This window comes from Oncorhynchus nerka, unplaced genomic scaffold (assembly GCF_034236695.1).
Source record: "Oncorhynchus nerka isolate Pitt River unplaced genomic scaffold, Oner_Uvic_2.0 unplaced_scaffold_1163, whole genome shotgun sequence".
Taxonomy (NCBI): domain Eukaryota; kingdom Metazoa; phylum Chordata; class Actinopteri; order Salmoniformes; family Salmonidae; genus Oncorhynchus; species Oncorhynchus nerka.
In genome coordinates this window covers 140,674-165,117 of record NW_027040164.1, presented here as the reverse complement: position 1 = coordinate 165,117, position 24,444 = coordinate 140,674, and the positions used below count along the sequence as shown (strand labels likewise).

The 24,444-nt window shown below is 40.7% G+C and overlaps 14 non-coding genes across 14 annotated transcripts; all 14 read right to left on the bottom strand.

Annotated features, from left to right (window-relative positions):
• Positions 1-310: 310 nt before the first annotated feature.
• On the bottom strand, positions 311-393 carry trnal-cag (transfer RNA leucine (anticodon CAG)). The gene has a single exon. It is a non-coding gene; the product is annotated as a tRNA-Leu (tRNA).
• Positions 394-2,997: 2,604 nt separating this feature from the next.
• Positions 2,998-3,079, bottom strand: trnas-aga (transfer RNA serine (anticodon AGA)). The gene has a single exon. It is a non-coding gene; the product is annotated as a tRNA-Ser (tRNA).
• A 3,966-nt stretch (positions 3,080-7,045) lies between these two features.
• trnas-aga (transfer RNA serine (anticodon AGA)) lies at positions 7,046-7,127 on the bottom strand. The gene has a single exon. It is a non-coding gene; the product is annotated as a tRNA-Ser (tRNA).
• Positions 7,128-8,567: 1,440 nt separating this feature from the next.
• On the bottom strand, positions 8,568-8,649 carry trnas-aga (transfer RNA serine (anticodon AGA)). The gene has a single exon. It is a non-coding gene; the product is annotated as a tRNA-Ser (tRNA).
• A 1,444-nt stretch (positions 8,650-10,093) lies between these two features.
• trnas-aga (transfer RNA serine (anticodon AGA)) lies at positions 10,094-10,175 on the bottom strand. The gene has a single exon. It is a non-coding gene; the product is annotated as a tRNA-Ser (tRNA).
• A 275-nt stretch (positions 10,176-10,450) lies between these two features.
• trnal-cag (transfer RNA leucine (anticodon CAG)) lies at positions 10,451-10,533 on the bottom strand. The gene has a single exon. It is a non-coding gene; the product is annotated as a tRNA-Leu (tRNA).
• Positions 10,534-13,499: 2,966 nt separating this feature from the next.
• trnal-cag (transfer RNA leucine (anticodon CAG)) lies at positions 13,500-13,582 on the bottom strand. Its single transcript has one exon. It is a non-coding gene; the product is annotated as a tRNA-Leu (tRNA).
• A 1,084-nt stretch (positions 13,583-14,666) lies between these two features.
• Positions 14,667-14,748, bottom strand: trnas-aga (transfer RNA serine (anticodon AGA)). The gene has a single exon. It is a non-coding gene; the product is annotated as a tRNA-Ser (tRNA).
• A 2,438-nt stretch (positions 14,749-17,186) lies between these two features.
• On the bottom strand, positions 17,187-17,268 carry trnaf-aaa (transfer RNA phenylalanine (anticodon AAA)). The gene has a single exon. It is a non-coding gene; the product is annotated as a tRNA-Phe (tRNA).
• A 1,443-nt stretch (positions 17,269-18,711) lies between these two features.
• trnas-aga (transfer RNA serine (anticodon AGA)) lies at positions 18,712-18,793 on the bottom strand. The gene has a single exon. It is a non-coding gene; the product is annotated as a tRNA-Ser (tRNA).
• A 1,412-nt stretch (positions 18,794-20,205) lies between these two features.
• trnas-aga (transfer RNA serine (anticodon AGA)) lies at positions 20,206-20,287 on the bottom strand. The gene has a single exon. It is a non-coding gene; the product is annotated as a tRNA-Ser (tRNA).
• A 1,432-nt stretch (positions 20,288-21,719) lies between these two features.
• trnas-aga (transfer RNA serine (anticodon AGA)) lies at positions 21,720-21,801 on the bottom strand. The gene has a single exon. It is a non-coding gene; the product is annotated as a tRNA-Ser (tRNA).
• A 1,257-nt stretch (positions 21,802-23,058) lies between these two features.
• On the bottom strand, positions 23,059-23,140 carry trnas-aga (transfer RNA serine (anticodon AGA)). Its single transcript has one exon. It is a non-coding gene; the product is annotated as a tRNA-Ser (tRNA).
• Positions 23,141-23,415: 275 nt separating this feature from the next.
• On the bottom strand, positions 23,416-23,498 carry trnal-cag (transfer RNA leucine (anticodon CAG)). The gene has a single exon. It is a non-coding gene; the product is annotated as a tRNA-Leu (tRNA).
• Between the last annotated feature and the right edge of the window lie 946 nt (positions 23,499-24,444).

Sequence of the window (24,444 nt, the reverse complement as noted above, 5' to 3'; positions counted from 1 at the left end):
TAGTCCATCGCCTTAACCACTCGGCCACGACAAGAGGCCTGTCAGCAGTGAATGGGCCACCAGGCATAGTCTACAGAAAGTGATAATTTTACAACTGAAAGACAATGAAGTAACTCAGTAACTCATTATAATGCAATAAAGTGAAATGTTCCCCTCATTCATTTGTTATTAAGTACAGCTGTTTTCTTATTTTCCTTGATCTTTGCTCAGCTCCAGAAGGTTTACATTTGAGAGTGTTTATTATAAATTGTTATTTCATCATCTTATTATTACTGCTAAGCAGCATGACTCCTGAGAGGCACTAAACAACTGTCAGAAGTGGGATTTGAACCCACGCCTCCATGGGAGACTGCGACCTGAACGCAGCGCCTTAGACCGCTCGGCCATCCTGACTACAGCACATTACCTGGGTATCGAGTTAAAGAGTATGGGGTAAAAGTAGAAATAGGCACAGCCTTCTAAAATCACCACAGAGACCAGTAAATTTATGCACGATACCGACTTGCACTTTCAATAGTCATTTGTTTTTATCAATGAAAAACTCCAGTCATTGATTTAACCTCAATATGGCCTTCAACGGAAAAGAGTAGTAAATCGTCATTGAATGAATGCTAAACTGGCCTCAGAATATGGCCATTCTGATATAAATGATAAAATTCCTCAGATAAGACCGAAAAAGTGTCTGTAAGTATCAGCAATCATCAGGGTAAGAGTGACAACAGGTCCACATGGCTGAAATCTTAACAAATGGCTCAATGGGTATTTTCAACGCAATCGTGTAAATCGTCATTGAATGAACGCTAAACTGGCCTCAGAATATGGCCATTCTGATATAAATGATAAAATTTCTCAGACAAGACCGAAAAAGTGTCTGTAAATATCAGCAATCATCAGGGTAAGAGTGACAACAGGTCCACATAGCTGAAATCTTAACAAATGGCTTAATGGGTATTTTCAACGCAATCGTGTTATTATTTATTTTGAGGGTTTAACAAGGCAGTTCAACTGTGACCTGTGGCTTGACTTTATATGTGGCCAGTTCGATTACCCTGCAGACTTTAAGAGTGTCTTCAGAATATGGCCATTTGGACATGAATTTAAAAATGCCTCAGATAGGACCAAAAAAGTGTCTGGAGCTATCCGTCAGGGTAAGAGTGACAACAGGTTTCCACATGTGAAAATGGGGGAAATCTTAGCAAATGGCTTAATGGTTATTCATGAGAATCGTGTTGTTGTATTGTTGAGTGTATCATGGGATCTCACCTGAAATCTGTGGCTTGACTACAAACCTATAACCTATGCTACTGTGGCCTATAGAGCTAGAAGGATGGATAACCAGGTGTGTAAAGGTGTGAGGTGGGATCCTGTCCCAAATGGACAACTAATCCCTATGTACTTGAGGAGATCTGAGAGGATATGATTGGTATAACAAACACGACGAAACTTCAACCTCCGAAGGGGGCAAGAAAACTCAATTTCGTTGTCGGCAGTATTCGAACCTGAGCAGGAAGATCCTAATGGATTTCTAGTCCATCGCCTTAACCACTCGGCCACGACAAGAGGCCTGTCAGCAGTGAATGGGCCACCAGGCATAGTCTACAGAAAGTGATAATTTTACAACTGAAAGACAATGAAGTAAATCAGTAACTCATTATAATGCAATAAAGTGAAATGTTCCCCTCATTCATTTGTTATTAAGTACAGCTGTTTTCTTATTTTCCTTGATCTTTGCTCAGCTCCAGAAGGTTTACATTTGAGAGTGTTTATTATAAATTGTTATTTCATCATCTTATTATTACTGCTAAGCAGCATGACTCCTGAGAGGCACTAAACAACTGTCAGAAGTGGGATTTGAACCCACGCCTCCATGGGAAACTGCGACCTGAATGCAGCGCCTTAGACCGCTCGGCCATCCTGACTACAGCACATTACCTGGGTATCGGGTTAAAGAGTATGGGGTAAAAGTAGAAATAGGCACAGCCTTCTAAAATCACCACAGAGACCAGTAAATTTATGCACGATACCGACTTGCACTTTCAATAGTCATTTGTTTTTATCAATGAAAAACTCCAGTCATTGATTTAACCTCAATATGGCCTTCAACGGAAAAGAGTAGTAAATCGTCATTGAATGAATGCTAAACTGGCCTCAGAATATGGCCATTCTGATATAAATGATAAAATTCCTCAGATAAGACCGAAAAAGTGTCTGTAAGTATCAGCAATCATCAGGGTAAGAGTGACAACAGGTCCACATGGCTGAAATCTTAACAAATGGCTCAATGGGTATTTTCAAACGCAATCGTGTAAATCGTCATTGAATGGGCGCTAAACTGGCCTCAGAATATGGCCATTCTGATATAAATGATAAAATTTCTCAGACAAGACCGAAAAAGTGTCTGTAAATATCAGCAATCATCAGGGTAAGAGTGACAACAGGTCCACATAGCTGAAATCTTAACAAATGGCTTAATGGGTATTTTCAACGCAATCGTGTTATTATTTATTTTGAGGGTTAACAAGGCAGCTCACCTGTGACCTGTGGCTTGACTTTAGATGTGGCCAGTTCGATTACCCTGCAGACTTTAAGAGTGTCTTCAGAATATGGCCATTTGGACATGAATTTAAAAATGCCTCAGATAGGACCAAAAAGTGTCTGGAGCTATCCATCAGGGTAAGAGTGACAACAGGTTTCCACATGTGAAAATGGGGAAATCTTAGCAAATGGCTTAATGGTTATTCATGAGAATCGTGTTGTTGTATTGTTGAGTGTATCATGGGATCTCACCTGAAATCTGTGGCTTGACTACAAACCTGTAACCTATGCTACTGTGGCCTATAGAGCTAGAAGGATGGATAACCAGGTGTGTAAAAGTGTGAGGTGGGATCCTGTCCCAAATGGACAACTAATCCCTATGTACTTGAGGAGATCTGAGAGGATATGATTGGTATAAGAAACCGAAACTTCAACCTCCGGAGGGTCAAGAAAATTCAATTTCGTTGTCGGCAGGATTCGAACCTGCGCAGGAAGATCCTAATGGATTTCTAGTCCATCGCCTTAACCACTCGGCCACGACAACAGGCCTGTCAGCAGTGAATGGGCCACCAGGCATAGTCTACAGAAAGTGATAATTTTACAACTGAAAGACAATGAAGTAACTCAGTAACTCATTATAATGCAATAAAGTGAAATGTTCCCCTCATTCATTTGTTATTAAGTACAGCTGTTTTCTTATTTTCCTTGATCTTTGCTCAGCTCCAGAAGGTTTACATTTGAGAGTGTTTATTATAAATTGTTATTTCATCATCTTATTATTACTGCTAAGCAGCATGACTCTGAGGCACTAAACAACTGTCAGAAGTGGGATTTGAACCCACGCCTCCATGGGAGACTGCGACCTGAACGCAGCGCCTTAGACCACTTGGCCATCCTGACTACAGCACATTACCTGGGTATCGGGTTAAAGAGTATGGGGTAAAAAAGTAGAAATAGGCACATTTATTTTGAGGGTTTAACAAGGCAGCTCAACTGTGACCTGTGGCTTGACTTTAGATGTGGCCAGTTCGATTACCCTGCAGACTTTAAGAGTGTCTTCAGAATATGGCCATTTGGACATGAATTTAAAAATGCCTCAGATAGGACCAAAAAAGTGTCTGGAGCTATCCGTCAGGGTAAGAGTGACAACAGGTTTCCACATGTGAAAATGGGGGAAATCTTAGCAAATGGCTTAATGGTTATTCATGAGAATCGTGTTGTTGTATTGTTGAGTGTATCATGGGATCTCACCTGAAATCTGTGGCTTGACTACAAACCTGTAACCTATGCTACTGTGGCCTATAGAGCTAGAAGGATGGATAACCAGGTGTGTAAAGGTGTGAGGTGGGATCCTGTCCCAAATGGACAACTAATCCCTATGTACTTGTGGAGATCTGAGAGGATATGATTGGTATAAGAAACACGACGAAACTTCAACCTCCGGAGGGGTCAAGAAAATTCAATTTCGTTGTCGGCAGGATTTGAACCTGCGCAGGAAGATCCTAATGGATTTCTAGTCCATCGCCTTAACCACTCGGCCACGACAACAACCATTCAGCAGTGAATGGGCCACCAGGCATAGTCTACAGAAAGTGATAATTTTACAACTGAAAGACAATGAAGTAACTCAGTAACTCAATATAATGCAATAAAGTGAAATGTTCCCCTCATTCATTTGTTATTAAGTACAGCTGTTTTCTTATTTTCCTTGATCTTTGCTCAGCTCCAGAAGGTTTACATTTGAGAGTGTTTATTATAAATTGTTATTTCATCATCTTATTATTACTGCTAAGCAGCATGACTCCTGAGAGGCACTAAACAACTGTCAGTGGGATTTGAACCCACGCCTCCATGGGAGACTGAGACCTGAACGCAGCGCCTTAGACCGCTCGGCCATCCTGACTACAGCACATTACCTGGGTATCGGGTTAAAGAGTATGGGGTAAAAGTAGAAATAGGCACAGCCTTCTAAAATCACCACAGAGACCAGTAAATTTATGCACGATACCGACTTGCACTTTCAATAGTCATTTGTTTTTATCAATGAAAAACTCCAGTCATTGATTTAACCTCAATATGGCCTTCAACGGAAAAGAGTAGTAAATCGTCATTGAATGAGCAGCTAAACTGGCCTCAGAATATGGCCATTCTGATATAAATGATAAAATTCCTCAGATAAGACCGAAAAAGTGTCTGTAAGTATCAGCAATCATCAGGGTAAGAGTGACAACAGGTCCACATGGCTGAAATCTTAACAAATGGCTTAATGGGTATTTTCAACGCAATCGTGTAAATCGTCATTGAATGAACGCTAAACTGGCCTCAGAATATGGCCATTCTGATATAAATGATCAAATTTCTCAGATAAGACCGAAAAAGTGTCTGTAAATATCAACAATCATCAGGGTAAGAGTGACAACAGGTCCACCTGGCTGAAATCTTAACAAATGGCTTAATGGGTATTTTCAACGCAATCGTGTTATTATTTATTTTGAGGGTTTAACAAGGCAGCTCAACTGTGACCTGTGGCTTGACTTTAGATGTGGCCAGTTCGATTACCCTGCAGACTTTAAGAGTGTCTTCAGAATATGGCCATTTGGACATGAATTTAAAAATGCCTCAGATAGGACCAAAAAAGTGTCTGGAGCTATCCGTCAGGGTAAGAGTGACAACAGGTTTCCACATGTGAAAATGGGGGAAATCTTAGCAAATGGCTTAATGGTTATTCATGAGAATCGTGTTGTTGTATTGTTGAGTGTATCATGGGATCTCACCTGAAATCTGTGGCTTGACTACAAACCTGTAACCTATGCTACTGTGGCCTATAGAGCTAGAAAGATGGATAACCAGGTGTGTAAAGGTGTGAGGTGGGATCCTGTCCCAAATGGACAACTAATCCCTATGTACTTGTGGAGGGAGATCTGAGAGGATATGATTGGTATAAGAAACACGACGAAACTTCAACCTCCGGAGGGGTCAAGAAAATCCAATTCCGTTGTCGGCAGGATTCGAACCTGCGCAGAAAGATCCTAATGGATTTCTAGTCCATCGCCCTAACCACTCGGCCACGACAACAGGCCTGTCAGCAGTGAATGGGCCACCAGGCATAGTCTATAGAAAGTGATAATTTTACAACTGAAAGACAATGAAGTAACTCATTATAATGCAATAAAGTGAAATGTTCCCCTCATTCATTTGTTATTAAGTACAGCTGTTTTCTTATTTTCCTTGATCTTTGCTCAGCTCCAGAAGGTTTACATTTGAGAGTGTTTATTATAAATTGTTATTTCATCATCTTATTATTACTGTTAAGCAGCATGACTCCTGAGAGGCACTAAACAACTATCAGAAGTGGGATTTGAACCCACGCCTCCATGAGGAGACTGCGACCTGAACGCAGCGCCTTAGACCGCTCGGCCATCCTGACTACAGCACATTACCTGGGTATCGGGTTAAAGAGTATGGGGTAAAAGTAGAAATAGGCACAGCCTTCTAAAATCACCACAGAGACCAGTAAATTTATGCACGATACCGACTTGCACTTTCAATAGTCATTTGTTTTTATCAATGAAAAACTCCAGTCATTGATTTAACCTCAATATGGCCTTCAACGGAAAAGAGTAGTAAATCGTCATTGAATGAATGCTAAACTGGCCTCAGAATATGGCCATTCTGATATAAATGATAAAATTCCTCAGATAAGACCGAAAAAGTGTCTGTAAGTATCAGCAATCATCAGGGTAAGAGTGACAACAGGTCCACATGGCTGAAATCTTAACAAATGGCTCAATGGGTATTTTCACGCAATCGTGTAAATCGTCATTGAATGAACGCTAAACTGGCCTCAGAATATGGCCATTCTGATATAAATGATAAAATTTCTCAGATAAGACCGAAAAAGTGTCTGTAAATATCAACAATCATCAGGGTAAGAGTGACAACAGGTCCACATGGCTGAAATCTTAACAAATGGCTTAATGGGTATTTTCAACGCAATCGTGTTATTATTTATTTTGAGGGTTAACAAGGCAGCTCAACTGTGACCTGTGGCTTGACTTTAGATGTGGCCAGTTCGATTACCCTGCAGACTTTAAGAGTGTCTTCAGAATATGGCCATTTGGACATGAATTTAAAAATGCCTCAGATAGGACCAAAAAAGTGTCTGGAGCTATCCGTCAGGGTAAGAGTGACAACAGGTTTCCACATGTGAAAATGGGGGAAATCTTAGCAAATGGCTTAATGGTTATTCATGAGAATCGTGTTGTTGTATTGTTGAGTGTATCATGGGATCTCACCTGAAATCTGTGGCTTGACTACAAACCTGTAACCTATGCTACTGTGGCCTATAGAGCTAGAAGGATGGATAACCAGGTGTGTAAAGGTGTGAGGTGGGATCCTGTCCCAAATGGACAACTAATCCCTATGTACTTGAGGAGATCTGAGAGGATATGATTGGTATAAGAAACACGACGAAACTTCAACCTCCGGAGGGGTCAAGAAAATTCAATTTCGTTGTCGGCAGGATTCGAACCTGCGCAGGAAGATCCTAATGGATTTCTAGTCCATCGCCTTAACCACTCGGCCACGACAACAGGCCTGTCAGCAGTGAATGGGCCACCAGGCATAGTCTACAGAAAGTGATAATTTTACAACTGAAAGAAAATGAAGTAACTCAGTAACTCATTATAATGCAATAAAGTGAAATGTTCCCCTCATTCATTTGTTATTAAGTACAGCTGTTTTCTTATTTTCCTTGATCTTTGCTCAGCTCCAGAAGGTTTACATTTGAGAGTGTTTATTATAAATTGTTATTTCATCATCTTATTATTACTGCTAAGCAGCATGACTCCTGAGAGGCACTAAACAACTGTCAGAAGTGGGATTTGAACCCACGCCTCCATGGCAGACTGAGACCTGACGCAGCGCCTTAGACTGCTCGGCCATCCTGACTACAGCACATTACCTGGGTATCGGGTTAAAGAGTATGGGGTAAAAGTAGAAATAGGCACAGCCTTCTAAAATCACCACAGAGACCAGTAAATTTATGCACGATACCGACTTGCACTTTCAATAGTCATTTGTTTTTATCAATGAAAAACTCCAGTCATTGATTTAACCTCAATATGGCCTTCAACGGAAAAGAGTAGTAAATCGTCATTGAATGAATGCTAAACTGGCCTCAGAATATGGCCATTCTGATATAAATGATAAAATTCCTCAGATAAGACCGAAAAAGTGTCTGTAAGTATCAGCAATCATCAGGGTAAGAGTGACAACAGGTCCACATGGCTGAAATCTTAACAAATGGCTTAATGGGTATTTTCAACGCAATCGTGTAAATCGTCATTGAATGAACGCTAAACTGGCCTCAGAATATGGCCATTCTGATATAAATGATAAAATTTCTCAGATAAGACCGAAAAAGTGTCTGTAAGTATCAGCAATCATCAGGGTAAGAGTGACAACAGGTCCACATGGCTGAAATCTTAACAAATGGCTTAATGGGTATTTTCAACGCAATCGTGTTATTATTTATTTTGAGGGTTTAACAAGGCAGCTCAACTGTGACCTGTGGCTTGACTTTAGATGTGGCCAGTTCGATTACCCTGCAGACTTTAAGAGTGTCTTCAGAATATGGCCATTTGGACATGAATTTAAAATGCCTCAGATAGGACCAAAAAGTGTCTGGAGCTATCCGTCAGGGTAAGAGTGACAACAGGTTTCCACATTTGAAAATGGGGAAATCTTAGCAAATGGCTTAATGGTTATTCATGAGAATCGTGTTGTTGTATTGTTGAGTGTATCATGGGATCTCACCTGAAATCTGTGGCTTGACTACAAACCTGTAACCTATGCTACTGTGGCCTATAGAGCTAGAAGGATGGATAACCAGGTGTGTAAAGGTGTGAGGTGGGATCCTGTCCCAAATGGACAACTAATCCCTATGTACTTGTGGAGATCTGAGAGGATATGATTGGTATAAGAAACACGACGAAACTTCAACCTCCGGAGGGGTCAAGAAAATTCAATTTCGTTGTCGGCAGGATTCGAACCTGCGCAGGAAGATCCTAATGGATTTCTAGTCCATCGCCTTAACCACTCGGCCACGACAACAGGCCTGTCAGCAGTGAATGGGCCACCAGGCATAGTCTACAGAAAGTGATAATTTTACAACTGAAAGACAATGAAGTAACTCAGTAACTCATTATAATGCAATAAAGTGAAATGTTCCCCTCATTCATTTGTTATTAAGTACAGCTGTTTTCTTATTTTCCTTGATCTTTGCTCAGCTCCAGAAGGTTTACATTTGAGAGTGTTTATTATAAATTGTTATTTCATCATCTTATTATTACTGCTAAGCAGCATGACTCCTGAGAGGCACTAAACAACTGTCAGAAGTGGGATTTGAACCCACGCCTCCATGGCAGACTGAGACCTGAACGCAGCGCCTTAGACCGCTCGGCCATCCTGACTACAGCACATTACCTGGGTATCGGGTTAAAGAGTATGGGGTAAAAGTAGAAATAGGCACAGCCTTCTAAAATCACCACAGAGACCAGTAAATGTATGCACGATACCGACTTGCACTTTCAATAGTCATTTGTTTTTATCAATGAAAAACTCCAGTCATTGATTTAACCTCAATATGGCCTTCAACGGAAAAGAGTAGTAAATCGTCATTGAATGAACGCTAAACTGGCCTCAGAATATGGCCATTCTGATATAAATGATAAAATTCCTCAGATAAGACCGAAAAAGTGTCTGTAAGTATCAGCAATCATCAGGGTAAGAGTGACAACAGGTCCACATGGCTGAAATCTTAACAAATGGCTTAATGGGTATTTTCAACGCAATCGTGTAAATCGTCATTGAATGAACGCTAAACTGGCCTCAGAATATGGCCATTCTGATATAAATGATAAAATTTCTCAGACAAGACCGAAAAAGTGTCTGTAAATATCAACAATCATCAGGGTAAGAGTGACAACAGGTCCACATGGCTGAAATCTTAACAAATGGCTTAATGGGTATTTTCAACGCAATCGTGTTATTATTTATTTTGAGGGTTTAACAAGGCAGCTCAACTGTGACCTGTGGCTTGACTTTAGATGTGGCCAGTTCGATTACCCTGCAGACTTTAAGAGTGTCTTCAGAATATGGCCATTTGGACATGAATTTAAAAATGCCTCAGATAGGACCAAAAAAGTGTCTGGAGCTATCCGTCAGGGTAAGAGTGACAACAGGTTTCCACATGTGAAAATGGGGGAAATCTTAGCAAATGGCTTAATGGTTATTCATGAGAATCGTGTTGTTGTATTGTTGAGTGTATCATGGGATCTCACCTGAAATCTGTGGCTTGACTACAAACCTGTAACCTATGCTACTGTGGCCTATAGAGCTAGAAGGATGGATAACCAGGTGTGTAAAGGTGTGAGGTGGGATCCTGTCCCAAATGGACAACTAATCCCTATGTACTTGAGGAGATCTGAGAGGATATGATTGGTATAAGAAACACGACGAAACTTCAACCTCCGGAGGGGTCAAGAAAATTCAATTTCGTTGTCGGCAGGATTCGAACCTGCGCAGGAAGATCCTAATGGATTTCTAGTCCATCGCCTTAACCACTCGGCCACGACAACAGGCCTGTCAGCAGTGAATGGGCCACCAGGCATAGTCTACAGAAAGTGATAATTTTACAACTGAAAGACAATGAAGTAACTCAGTAACTCATTATAATGCAATAAAGTGAAATGTTCCCTCATTCATTTGTTATTAAGTACAGCTGTTTTCTTATTTTCCTTGATCTTTGCTCAGCTCCAGAAGGTTTACATTTGAGAGTGTTTATTATAAATTGTTATTTCATCATCTTATTATTACTGCTAAGCAGCATGACTCCTGAGAGGCACTAAACAACTGTCAGAAGTGGGATTTGAACCCACGCCTCCATGGGAGACTGCGACCTGAACGCAGCGCCTTAGACCGCTCGGCCATCCTGACTACAGCACATTACCTGGGTATCGGGTTAAAGAGTATGGGGTAAAAGTAGAAATAGGCACAGCCTTCTAAAATCACCACAGAGACCAGTAAATTTATGCACGATACCGACTTGCACTTTCAATAGTCATTTGTTTTTATCAATGAAAAACTCCAGTCATTGATTTAACCTCAATATGGCCTTCAACGGAAAAGAGTAGTAAATCGTCATTGAATGAATGCTAAACTGGCCTCAGAATATGGCCATTCTGATATAAATGATAAAATTCCTCAGATAAGACCGAAAAAGTGTCTGTAAGTATCAGCAATCATCAGGGTAAGAGTGACAACAGGTCCACATGGCTGAAATCTTAACAAATGGCTCAATGGGTATTTTCAACGCAATCGTGTAAATCGTCATTGAATGAACGCTAAACTGGCCTCAGAATATGGCCATTCTGATATAAATGATAAAATTTCTCAGACAAGACCGAAAAAGTGTCTGTAAATATCAGCAATCATCAGGGTAAGAGTGACAACAGGTCCACATAGCTGAAATCTTAACAAATGGCTTAATGGGTATTTTCAACGCAATCGTGTTATTATTTATTTTGAGGGTTAACAAGGCAGCTCACCTGTGACCTGTGGCTTGACTTTAGATGTGGCCAGTTCGATTACCCTGCAGACTTTAAGAGTGTCTTCAGAATATGGCCATTTGGACATGAATTTAAAAATGCCTCAGATAGGACCAAAAAAGTGTCTGGAGCTATCCATCAGGGTAAGAGTGACAACAGGTTTCCACATGTGAAAATGGGGGAAATCTTAGCAAATGGCTTAATGGTTATTCATGAGAATCGTGTTGTTGTATTGTTGAGTGTATCATGGGATCTCACCTGAAATCTGTGGCTTGACTACAAACCTGTAACCTATGCTACTGTGGCCTATAGAGCTAGAAGGATGGATAACCAGGTGTGTAAAGGTGTGAGGTGGGATCCTGTCCCAAATGGACAACTAATCCCTATGTACTTGAGGAGATCTGAGAGGATATGATTGGTATAAGAAACACGACGAAACTTCAACCTCCGGAGGGTCAAGAAAATTCAATTTCGTTGTCGGCAGGATTCGAACCTGCGCAGGAAGATCCTAATGGATTTCTAGTCCATCGCCTTAACCACTCGGCCCACGACAACAGGCCTGTCAGCAGTGAATGGGCCACCAGGCATAGTCTACAGAAAGTGATAATTTTACAACTGAAAGACAATGAAGTAACTCAGTAACTCATTATAATGCAATAAAGTGAAATGTTCCCCTCATTCATTTGTTATTAAGTACAGCTGTTTTCTTATTTTCCTTGATCTTTGCTCAGCTCCAGAAGGTTTACATTTGAGAGTGTTTATTATAAATTGTTATTTCATCATCTTATTATTACTGCTAAGCAGCATGACTCCTGAGAGGCACTAAACAACTGTCAGAAGTGGGATTTGAACCCACGCCTCCATGGGAGACTGAGACCTGAACGCAGCGCCTTAGACCGCTCGGCCATCCTGACTACAGCACATTACCTGGGTATCGGGTTAAAGAGTATGGGGTAAAAGTAGAAATAGGCACAGCCTTCTAAAATCACCACAGAGACCAGTAAATTTATGCACGATACCGACTTGCACTTTCAATAGTCATTTGTTTTTATCAATGAAAAACTCCAGTCATTGATTTAACCTCAATATGGCCTTCAACGGAAAAGAGTAGTAAATCGTCATTGAATGAATGCTAAACTGGCCTCAGAATATGGCCATTCTGATATAAATGATAAAATTCCTCAGATAAGACCGAAAAAAAGTGTCTGTAAGTATCAGCAATCATCAGGGTAAGAGTGACAACAGGTCCACATGGCTGAAATCTTAACAAATGGCTCAATGGGTATTTTCAACGCAATCGTGTAAATCGTCATTGAATGAACGCTAAACTGGCCTCAGAATATGGCCATTCTGATATAAATGATAAAATTTCTCAGACAAGACCGAAAAAGTGTCTGTAAATATCAACAATCATCAGGGTAAGAGTGACAACAGGTCCACATAGCTGAAATCTTAACAAATGGCTTAATGGGTATTTTCAACGCAATCGTGTTATTATTTATTTTGAGGGTTTAACAAGGCAGTTCAACTGTGACCTGTGGCTTGACTTTATATGTGGCCAGTTCGATTACCCTGCAGACTTTAAGAGTGTCTTCAGAATATGGCCATTTGGACATGAATTTAAAAATGCCTCAGATAGGACCAAAAAGTGTCTGGAGCTATCCGTCAGGGTAAGAGTGACAACAGGTTTCCACATGTGAAAATGGGGAAATCTTAGCAAATGGCTTAATGGTTATTCATGAGAATCGTGTTGTTGTATTGTTGAGTGTATCATGGGATCTCACCTGAAATCTGTGGCTTGACTACAAACCTGTAACCTATGCTACTGTGGCCTATAGAGCTAGAAGGATGGATAACCAGGTGTGTAAAGGTGTGAGGTGGGATCCTGTCCCAAATGGACAACTAATCCCTATGTACTTGAGGAGATCTGAGAGGATATGATTGGTATAAGAAACACGACGAAACTTCAACCTCCGGAGGGTCAAGAAAATTCAATTTCGTTGTCGGCAGGATTGAACCTGCGCAGGAAGATCCTAATGGATTTCTAGTCCATCGCCTTAACCACTCGGCCACGACAACAGGCCTGTCAGCAGTGAATGGGCCACCAGGCATAGTCTACAGAAAGTGATAATTTTACAACTGAAAGACAATGAAGTAACTCAGTAACTCATTATAATGCAATAAAGTGAAATGTTCCCCTCATTCATTTGTTATTAAGTACAGCTGTTTTCTTATTTTCCTTGATCTTTGCTCAGCTCCAGAAGGTTTACATTTGAGAGTGTTTATTATAAATTGTTATTTCATCATCTTATTATTACTGCTAAGCAGCATGACTCCTGAGAGGCACTAAACAACTGTCAGAAGTGGGATTTGAACCCACGCCTCCATGGGAGACTGCGACCTGAACGCAGCGCCTTAGACCGCTCGGCCATCCTGACTACAGCACATTACCTGGGTATCGGGTTAAAGAGTATGGGGTAAAAGTAGAAATAGGCACAGCCTTCTAAAATCACCACAGAGACCAGTAAATTTATGCACGATACCGACTTGCACTTTCAATAGTCATTTGTTTTTATCAATGAAAAACTCCAGTCATTGATTTAACCTCAATATGGCCTTCAACGGAAAAGAGTAGTAAATCGTCATTGAATGAACGCTAAACTGGCCTCAGAATATGGCCATTCTGATATAAATGATAAAATTCCTCAGATAAGACCGAAAAAGTGTCTGTAAGTATCAGCAATCATCAGGGTAAGAGTGACAACAGGTCCACATGGCTGAAATCTTAACAAATGGCTCAATGGGTATTTTCAACGCAATCGTGTAAATCGTCATTGAATGAACGCTAAACTGGCCTCAGAATATGGCCATTCTGATATAAATGATAAAATTTCTCAGACAAGACCGAAAAAGTGTCTGTAAATATCAGCAATCATCAGGGTAAGAGTGACAACAGGTCCACATAGCTGAAATCTTAACAAATGGCTTAATGGGTATTTTCAACGCAATCGTGTTATTATTTATTTTGAGGGTTTAACAAGGCAGCTCAACTGTGACCTGTGGCTTGACTTTAGATGTGGCCAGTTCGATTACCCTGCAGACTTTAAGAGTGTCTTCAGAATATGGCCATTTGGACATGAATTTAAAAATGCCTCAGATAGGACCAAAAAAGTGTCTGGAGCTATCCGTCAGGGTAAGAGTGACAACAGGTTTCCACATGTGAAAATGGGGGAAATCTTAGCAAATGGCTTAATGGTTATTCATGAGAATCGTGTTGTTGTATTGTTGAGTGTATCATGGGATCTCACCTGAAATCTGTGGCTTGACTACAAACCTGTAACCTATGCTACTGTGGCCTATAGAGCTAGAAGGATGGATAACCAGGTGTGTAAAGGTGTGAGGTGGGATCCTGTCCCAAATGGACAACTAATCCCTATGTACTTGAGGAGATCTGAGAGGATATGATTGGTATAAGAAACACGACGAAACTTCAACCTCCGGAGGGTCAAGAAAATTCAATTTCGTTGTCGGCAGGATTCGAACCTGCGCAGGAAGATCCTAATGGATTTCTAGTCCATCGCCTTAACCACTCGGCCACGACAACAGGCCTGTCAGCAGTGAATGGGCCACCAGGCATAGTCTACAGAAAGTGATAATTTTACAACTGAAAGACAATGAAGTAACTCAGTAACTCATTATAATGCAATAAAGTGAAATGTTCCCCTCATTCATTTGTTATTAAGTACAGCTGTTTTCTTATTTTCCTTGATCTTTGCTCAGCTCCAGAAGGTTTACATTTGAGAGTGTTTATTATAAATTGTTATTTCATCATCTTATTATTACTGCTAAGCAGCATGACTCCTGAGGCACTAAACAACTGTCAGAAGTGGGATTTGAACCCACGCCTCCATGGGAGACTGCGACCTGAGCTAGCGCCTTCCTCTGCTCGGCCATCCTGACTACAGCACATTACCTGGGTATCGGGTTAAAGAGTATGGGGTAAAAGTAGAAATAGGCACAGCCTTCTAAAATCCACAGAGACCAGTAAATTTATGCACGATACCGACTTGCACTTTCAATAGTCATTTGTTTTTATCAATGAAAAACTCCAGTCATTGATTTAACCTCAATATGGCCTTCAACGGAAAAGAGTAGTAAATCGTCATTGAATGAACGCTAAACTGGCCTCAGAATATGGCCATTCTGATATAAATGATAAAATTCCTCAGATAAGTCGAAAAAGTGTCTGTAAGTATCAGCAATCATCAGGGTAAGAGTGACAACAGGTCCACATGGCTGAAATCTTAACAAATGGCTCAATGGGTATTTTCAACGCAATCGTGTAAATCGTCATTGAATGACGCTAAACTGGCCTCAGAATATGGCCATTCTGATATAAATGATCAAATTTCTCAGATAAGACCGAAAAAGTGTCTGTAAATATCAGCAATCATCAGGGTAAGAGTGACAACAGGTCCCATGGCTGAAATCTTAACAAATGGCTTAATGGGTATTTTCAACGCAATCGTGTTATTATTTATTTTGAGGGTTTAACAAGGCAGCTCAACTGTGACCTGTGGCTTGACTTTAGATGTGGCCAGTTCGATTACCCTGCAGACTTTAAGAGTGTCTTCAGAATATGGCCATTTGGACATGAATTTAAAAATGCCTCAGATAGGACCAAAAAAGTGTCTGGAGCTATCCATCAGGGTAAGAGTGACAACAGGTTTCACATGTGAAAATGGGGGAAATCTTAGCAAATGGCTTAATGGTTATTCATGAGAATCGTGTTGTTGTATTGTTGAGTGTATCATGGGATCTCACCTGAAATCTGTGGCTTGACTACAAACCTCCTGTAACCTATGCTACTGTGGCCTATAGAGCTAGAAAGATGGATAACCAGGTGTGTAAAGGTGTGAGGTGGGATCCTGTCCCAAATGGACAACTAATCCCTATGTACTTGTGGAGATCTGAGAGGATATGATTGGTATAAGAAACACTCGAAACTTCAACCTCCGGAGGATGGCTCAAGAAAATTCAATTTCGTTGTCGGCAGGATTCGAACCTCACCAGGAAGATCCTAATGGATTTTTAGTCCATCGCCTCTAACCACTCGCCTCGACAACAGGCCTGTCAGCAGTGAATGGGCCACCAGGCATAGTCTACAGAAAGTGATAATTTTACAACTGAAAGACAATGAAGTAACTCAGTAACTCATTATAATGCAATAAAGTGAAATGTTCCCCTCATTCATTTGTTATTAAGTACAGCTGTTTTCTTATTTTCCTTGATCTTTGCTCAGCTCCAGAAGGTTTACATTTGAGAGTGTTTATTATAAATTGTTATTTCATCATCTTATTATTACTGCCCAAGCAGCATGACTCCTGAGAGGCACTAAACAACTGTCAAAGTGGGATTTGAACCCCACGCCTCCATGAGAGAGCCTGCGACCTGAACGCAGCGCCAGACCACTGGCCATCCTGACTACAGCACATTACCTGGGTATCGGGTTAAAGTTTCACCCAGAAATAGGCACATTTATTTTGAGGGTTTAACAAGGCAGCTCCCTGCTGTGACCTGTGGCTTGACTTTAGATGTGGCCAGTTCGATTACCCTGCAGACTTTAAGAGTGTCTTCAGAATATGGCCATTTGGACATGAATTTAAAAATGCCTCAGATAGGACCAAAAAAGTGTCTGGAAGCTATCCGTCAGGGTAAGAGTGACAACAGGTTTCCACATGTGAAAATGGGAAATCTTAGCAAATGGCTTAATGGTTATTCATGAGAATCGTGTTGTTGTATTGTTGAGTGTATCATGGGATCTCACCTGAAATCTGTGGCTTGACTACAAACCTGTAACCTATGCTACTGTGGCCTATAGAGCTAGAAGGATGGATAACCAGGTGTGTAAAGGTGTGAGGTGGGATCCTGTCCCAAATGGACAACTAATCCCTATGTACTTGTGGAGATCTGAGAGGATATGATTGGTATAAGAAACACGACGAAACTTCAACCTCCGGAGGGGTCAAGAAAATTCAATTTCGTTGTCGGCAGGATTCGAACCTGCGCAGGAAGATCCTAATGGATTTTTAGTCCATCGCCTTAACCACTCGGCCACGACAACAACCATTCAGCAGTGAATGGGCCACCAGGCATAGTCTACAGAAAGTGATAATTTTACAACTGAAAGACAATGAAGTAACTCAGTAACTCAATATAATGCAATAAAGTGAAATGTTCCCCTCATTCATTTGTTATTAAGTACAGCTGTTTTCTTATTTTCCTTGATCTTTGCTCAGCTCCAGAAGGTTTACATTTGAGAGTGTTTATTATAAATTGTTATTTCATCATCTTATTATTACTGCTAAGCAGCATGACTCCTGAGAGGCACTAAACAACTGTCAGAAGTGGGATTTGAACCCACGCCTCCATGGCAGACTGAGACCTGAACGCAGCGCCTTAGACCGCTCGGCCATCCTGACTACAGCACATTACCTGGGTATCGGGTTAAAGAGTATGGGGTAAAAGTAGAAATAGGCACAGCCTTCTAAAATCACCACAGAGACCAGTAAATTTATGCACGATACCGACTTGCACTTTCAATAGTCATTTGTTTTTATCAATGAAAAACTCCAGTCATTGATTTAACCTCAATATGGCCTTCAACGGAAAAGAGTAGTAAATCGTCATTGAATGACGCTAAACTGGCCTCAGAATATGGCCATTCTGATATAAATGATAAAATTCCTCAGATAAGACCGAAAAAGTGTCTGTAAGTATCAGCAATCATCAGGGTAAGAGTGACAACAGGTCCACATGGCTGAAATCTTAACAAATGGCTTAATGGGTATTTTCAACGCAATCGTGTAAATCGTCATTGAATGAACAGCTAAACTGGCCTCAGAATATGGCCATTCTGATATAAATGATCAAATTTCTCAGATAAGACCGAAAAAGTGTCTGTAAATATCAACAATCATCAGGGTAAGAGTGACAACAGGTCCACATGGCTGAAATCTTAACAAATGGCTTAATGGGTATTTTCAACCCAATCGTGTTATTATTTATTTTGAGGGTTTAACAAGGCAGCTCAACTGTGACCTGTGGCTTGACTTTAGATGTGGCCAGTTCGATTACCCTGCAGACTTTAAGAGTGTCTTCAGAATATGGCCATTTGGACATGAATTTAAAAATGCCTCAGATAGGACCAAAAAAGTGTCTGGAGCTATCCGTCAGGGTAAGAGTGACAACAGGTTTCCACATGTGAAAATGGGGAAATCTTAGCAAATGGCTTAATGGTTATTCATGAGAATCGTGTTGTTGTATTGTTGAGTGTATCATGGGATCTCACCTGAAATCTGTGGCTTGACTACAAACCTGTAACCTATGCTACTGTGGCCTATAGAGCTAGAAAGATGGATAACCAGGTGTGTAAAAAGGTGTGAGGTGGGATCCTGTCCCAAATGGACAACTAATCCCTATGTACTTGTGGAGATCTGAGAGGATATGATTGGTATAAGAAACACGACGAAACTTCAACCTCCGGAGGGTCAAGAAAATTCAATTTCGTTGTCGGCAGGATTCGAACCTGCGCAGGAAGATCCTAATGGATTTCTAGTCCATCGCCTTAACCACTCGGCCACGACAACAGGCCTGTCAGCAGTGAATGGGCCACCAGGCATAGTCTACAGAAAGTGATAATTTTACAACTGAAAGACAATGAAGTAACTCAGTAACTCATTATAATGCAATAAAGTGAAATGTTCCCCTCATTCATTTGTTATTAAGTACAGCTGTTTTCTTATTTTCCTTGATCTTTGCTCAGCTCCAGAAGGTTTACATTTGAGAGTGTTTATTATAAATTGTTATTTCATCATCTTATTATTACTGCTAAGCAGCATGACTCCTGAGAGGCACTAAAAAACTGTCAGAAGTGGGATTTGAACCCACGCCTCCATGGGAGACCGCTCGGCCATCCTGACTACAGCACATTACCTGGGTATCGGGTTAAAGAGTATGGGGTAAAAGTAGAAATAGGCACAGCCTTCTAAAATCACCACAGAGACCAGTAAATTTATGCACGATACCGACTTGCACTTTCAATAGTCATTTGTTTTTATCAATGAAAAACTCCAGTCATTGATTTAACCTCAATATGGCCTTCAACGGAAAAGAGTAGTAAATCGTCATTGAATGAACGCTAAACTGGCCTCAGAATATGGCCATTCTGATATAAATGATAAAATTCCTCAGATAAGACCGAAAAAGTGTCTGTAAGTATCAGCAATCATCAGGGTAAGAGTGACAACAGGTCCACATGGCTGAAATCTTAACAAATGGCTTAATGGGTATTTTCAACGCAATCGTGTAAATCGTCATTGAATGAACGCTAAACTGGCCTCAGAATATGGCCATTCTGATATAAATGATAAAATTTCTCAGACAAGACCGAAAAAGTGTCTGTAAATATCAACAATCATCAGGGTAAGAGTGACAACAGGTCCACATGGCTGAAATCTTAACAAATGGCTTAATGGGTATTTTCAACGCAATCGTGTTATTATTTATTTTGAGGGTTTAACAAGGCAGCTCAACTGTGACCTGTGGCTTGACTTTAGATGTGGCCAGTTCGATTACCCTGCAGACTTTAAGAGTGTCTTCAGAATATGGCCATTTGGACATGAATTTAAAAATGCCTCAGATAGGACCAAAAAAGTGTCTGGAGCTATCCGTCAGGTAAGAGTGACAACAGGTTTCACATGTGAAAATGGGGAAATCTTAGCAAATGGCTTAATGGTTATTCATGAGAATCGTGTTGTTGTATTGTTGAGTGTATCATGGGATCTCACCTGAAATCTGGCTTGACTACAAACCTGTAACCTATGCTACTGTGGCCTATAGAGCTAGAAGGATGGATAACCAGGTGTGTAAAGGTGTGAGGTGGGATCCTGTCCCAAATGGACAACTAATCCCTATGTACTTGTGGAGATCTGAGAGGATATGATTGGTATAAGAAACACGACGAAACTTCAACCTCCGGAGGGTCAAGAAAATTCAATTTCGTTGTCGGCAGGATTCGAACCTGCGCAGGAAGATCCTAATGGATTTCTAGTCCATCGCCTTAACCACTCGGCCACGACAACAGGCCTGTCAGCAGTGAATGGGCCACCAGGCATAGTCTACAGAAAGTGATAATTTTACAACTGAAAGACAATGAAGTAACTCAGTAACTCATTATAATGCAATAAAGTGAAATGTTCCCCTCATTCATTTGTTATTAAGTACAGCTGTTTTCTTATTTTCCTTGATCTTTGCTCAGCTCCAGAAGGTTTACATTTGAGAGTGTTTATTATAAATTGTTATTTCATCATCTTATTATTACTGCTAAGCAGCATGACTCCTGAGAGGCACTAAACAACTGTCAGAAGTGGGATTTGAACCCACGCCTCCATGGGAGACTGAGACCTGAACGCAGCGCCTTAGACCGCTCGGCCATCCTGACTACAGCACATTACCTGGGTATCGGGTTAAAGAGTATGGGGTAAAAGTAGAAATAGGCACAGCCTTCTAAAATCACCACAGAGACCAGTAAATTTATGCACGATACCGACTTGCACTTTCAATAGTCATTTGTTTTTATCAATGAAAAACTCCAGTCATTGATTTAACCTCAATATGGCCTTCAACGGAAAAGAGTAGTAAATCGTCATTGAATGAACGCTAAACTGGCCTCAGAATATGGCCATTCTGATATAAATGATAAAATTCCTCAGATAAGACCGAAAAAGTGTCTGTAAGTATCAGCAATCATCAGGTAAGAGTGACAACAGGTCCACATGGCTGAAATCTTAACAAATGGCTTAATGGGTATTTTCAACGCAATCGTAAATCGTCATTGAATGAACGCTAAACTGGCCTCAGAATATGGCCATTCTGATATAAATGATCAAATTTCTCAGATAAGACCGAAAAGTGTCTGTAAATATCAACAATCATCAGGGTAAGAGTGACAACAGGTCCACATGGCTGAAATCTTAACAAATGGCTTAATGGGTATTTTCTTAGCAATCGTGTTATTATTTATTTTGAGGGTTTAACAAGGCAGCTCAACTGTGACCTGTCTTGACTTTAGATGTGGCCAGTTCCACCCTGCAGACTTAGCCAGTGTCTTCAGAATATGGCCATTTGGACATGAATTTAAAAATGCCTCAGATAGGACCAAAAAGTGTCTGAGCTATCCGTCAGGGTAAGAGTGACAACAGGTTTCCACATGTGAAAATGGGGAAATCTTAGCAAATGGCTTAATGGTTATTCATGAGAATCGTGTTGTTGTATTGTTGAGTGTATCATGGGATCTCACCTGAAATCTGTGGCTTGACTACAAACCTGTAACCTATGCTACTGTGGCCTATAGAGCTAGAAGGATGGATAACCAGGTGTGTAAAGGTGTGAGGTGGGATCCTGTCCCAAATGGACAACTAATCCCTATGTACTTGTGGAGATCTGAGAGGATATGATTGGTATAAGAAACACGACGAAACTTCAACCTCCGGAGGGGTCAAGAAAATTCAATTTCGTTGTCGGCAGGATTCGAACCTGCGCAGGAAGATCCTAATGGATTTCTAGTCCATCGCCTTAACCACTCGGCCACGACAACAGGCCTGTCAGCAGTGAATGGGCCACCAGGCATAGTCTACAGAAAGTGATAATTTTACAACTGAAAGACAATGAAGTAACTCAGTAACTCATTATAATGCAATAAAGTGAAATGTTCCCCTCATTCATTTGTTATTAAGTACAGCTGTTTTCTTATTTTCCTTGATCTTTGCTCAGCTCCAGAAGGTTTACATTTGAGAGTGTTTATTATAAATTGTTATTTCATCATCTTATTATTACTGCTAAGCAGCATGACTCCTGAGAGGAACTAAACAACTGTCAGAAGTGGGATTTGAACCCACGCCTCCATGGGATTCTGCAGACCTGAACGCAGCGCCTTAGACCGCTCGGCCATCCTGACTACAGCACATTACCTGGGTATCGGGTTAAAGAGTATGGGGTAAAAGTAGAAATAGGCACAGCCTTCTAAAATCACCACAGAGACCAGTAAATTTATGCACGATACCGACTTGCACTTTCAATAGTCATTTGTTTTTATCAATGAAAAACTCCAGTCATTGATTTAACCTCAATATGGCCTTCAACGGAAAAGAGTAGTAAATCGTCATTGAATGAACGCTAAACTGGCCTCAGAATATGGCCATTCTGATATAAATGATAAAATTTCTCAGATAAGACCGAAAAAGTGTCTGTAAATATCAGCAATCATCAGGGTAAGAGTGACAACAGGTCCACATGGCTGAAATCTTAACAAATGGCTTAATGGGTATTTTCAACACTAATCGTGTTATTATTTATTTTGAGGGTTTAACAAGGCAGCTCAACTGTGACCTGTGGCTTGACTTTAGATGTGGCCAGTTCGATTACCCTGCAGACTTTAAGAGTGTCTTCAGAATATGGCCATTTGGACATGAATTTAAAAATGCCTCAGATAGGACCAAAAAAGTGTCTGGAGCTATCCGTCAGGGTAAGAGTGACAACAGGTTTCCACATGTGAAAATGGGGGAAATCTTAGCAAATGGCTTAATGGTTATTCATGACAATCGTGTTGTTGTATTGTTGAGTGTATCATGGGATCTCACCTGAAATCTGTGGCTTGACTACAAACCTGTAACCTATGCTACTGTGGCCTATAGAGCTAGAAGGATGGATAACCAGGTGTGTAAAGGTGTGAGGTGGGATCCTGTCCCAAATGGACAACTAATCCCTATGTACTTGTGGAGATCTGAGAGGATATGATTGGTATAAGAAACACGACTAAACTTCAACCTCCGGAGGGGTCAAGAAAATTCAATTTCGTTGTCGGCAGGATTCGAACCTGCGCAGGAAGATCCTAATGGATTTCTAGTCCATCGCCTTAACCACTCGGCCACGACAACAGGCCTGTCAGCAGTGAATGGGCCACCAGGCATAGTCTACAGAAAGTGATAATTTTACAACTGAAAGACAATGAAGTAACTCAGTAACTCATTATAATGCAATAAAGTGAAATGTTCCCCTCATTCATTTGTTATTAAGTACAGCTGTTTTCTTATTTCCTTGATCTTTGCTCAGCTCCAGAAGGTTTACATTTGAGAGTGTTTATTATAAATTGTTATTTCATCATCTTATTATTACTGCTAAGCAGCATGACTCCTGAGAGGCACTAAACAACTGTCAGAAGTGGGATTTGAACCCACGCCTCCATGGGAGACTGCGACCTGAACGCAGCGCCTTAGACCGCTCGGCCATCCTGACTACAGCACATTACCTGGGTATCGGGTTAAAGAGTATGGGGTAAAAGTAGAAATAGGCACAGCCTTCTAAAATCACCACAGAGACCAGTAAATTTATGCACGATACCGACTTGCACTTTCAATAGTCATTTGTTTTTATCAATGAAAAACTCCAGTCATTGATTTAACCTCAATATGGCCTTCAACGGAAAAGAGTAGTAAATCGTCATTGAATGAACGCTAAACTGGCCTCAGAATATGGCCATTCTGATATAAATGATAAAATTCCTCAGATAAGACCGAAAAAGTGTCTGTAAGTAGCAATCATCAGGGTAAGAGTGACAACAGGTCCACATGGCTGAAATCTTAACAAATGGCTTAATGGGTATTTTCAACGCAATCGTGTAAATCGTCATTGAATGAACGCTAAACTGGCCTCAGAATATGGCCATTCTGATATAAATGATAAAATTTCTCAGATAAGACCGAAAAAGTGTCTGTAAATATCAACAATCATCAGGGTAAGAGTGACAACAGGTCCACATGGCTGAAATCTTAACAAATGGCTTAATGGGTATTTTCAACGCAATCGTGTTATTATTTATTTTGAGGGTTTAACAAGGCAGCTCAACTGTGACCTGTGGCTTGACTTTAGATGTGGCCAGTTCGATTACCCTGCAGACTTTAAGAGTGTCTTCAGAATATGGCCATTTGGACATGAATTTAAAAATGCCTCAGATAGGACCAAAAAAGTGTCTGGAGCTATCCGTCAGGGTAAGAGTGACAACAGGTTTCCACATGTGAAAATGGGGGAAATCTTAGCAAATGGCTTAATGGTTATTCATGAGAATCGTGTTGTTGTATTGTTGAGTGTATCATGGGATCTCACCTGAAATCTGTGGCTTGACTACAAACCTGTAACCTATGCTACTGTGGCCTATAGAGCTAGAAGGATGGATAACCAGGTG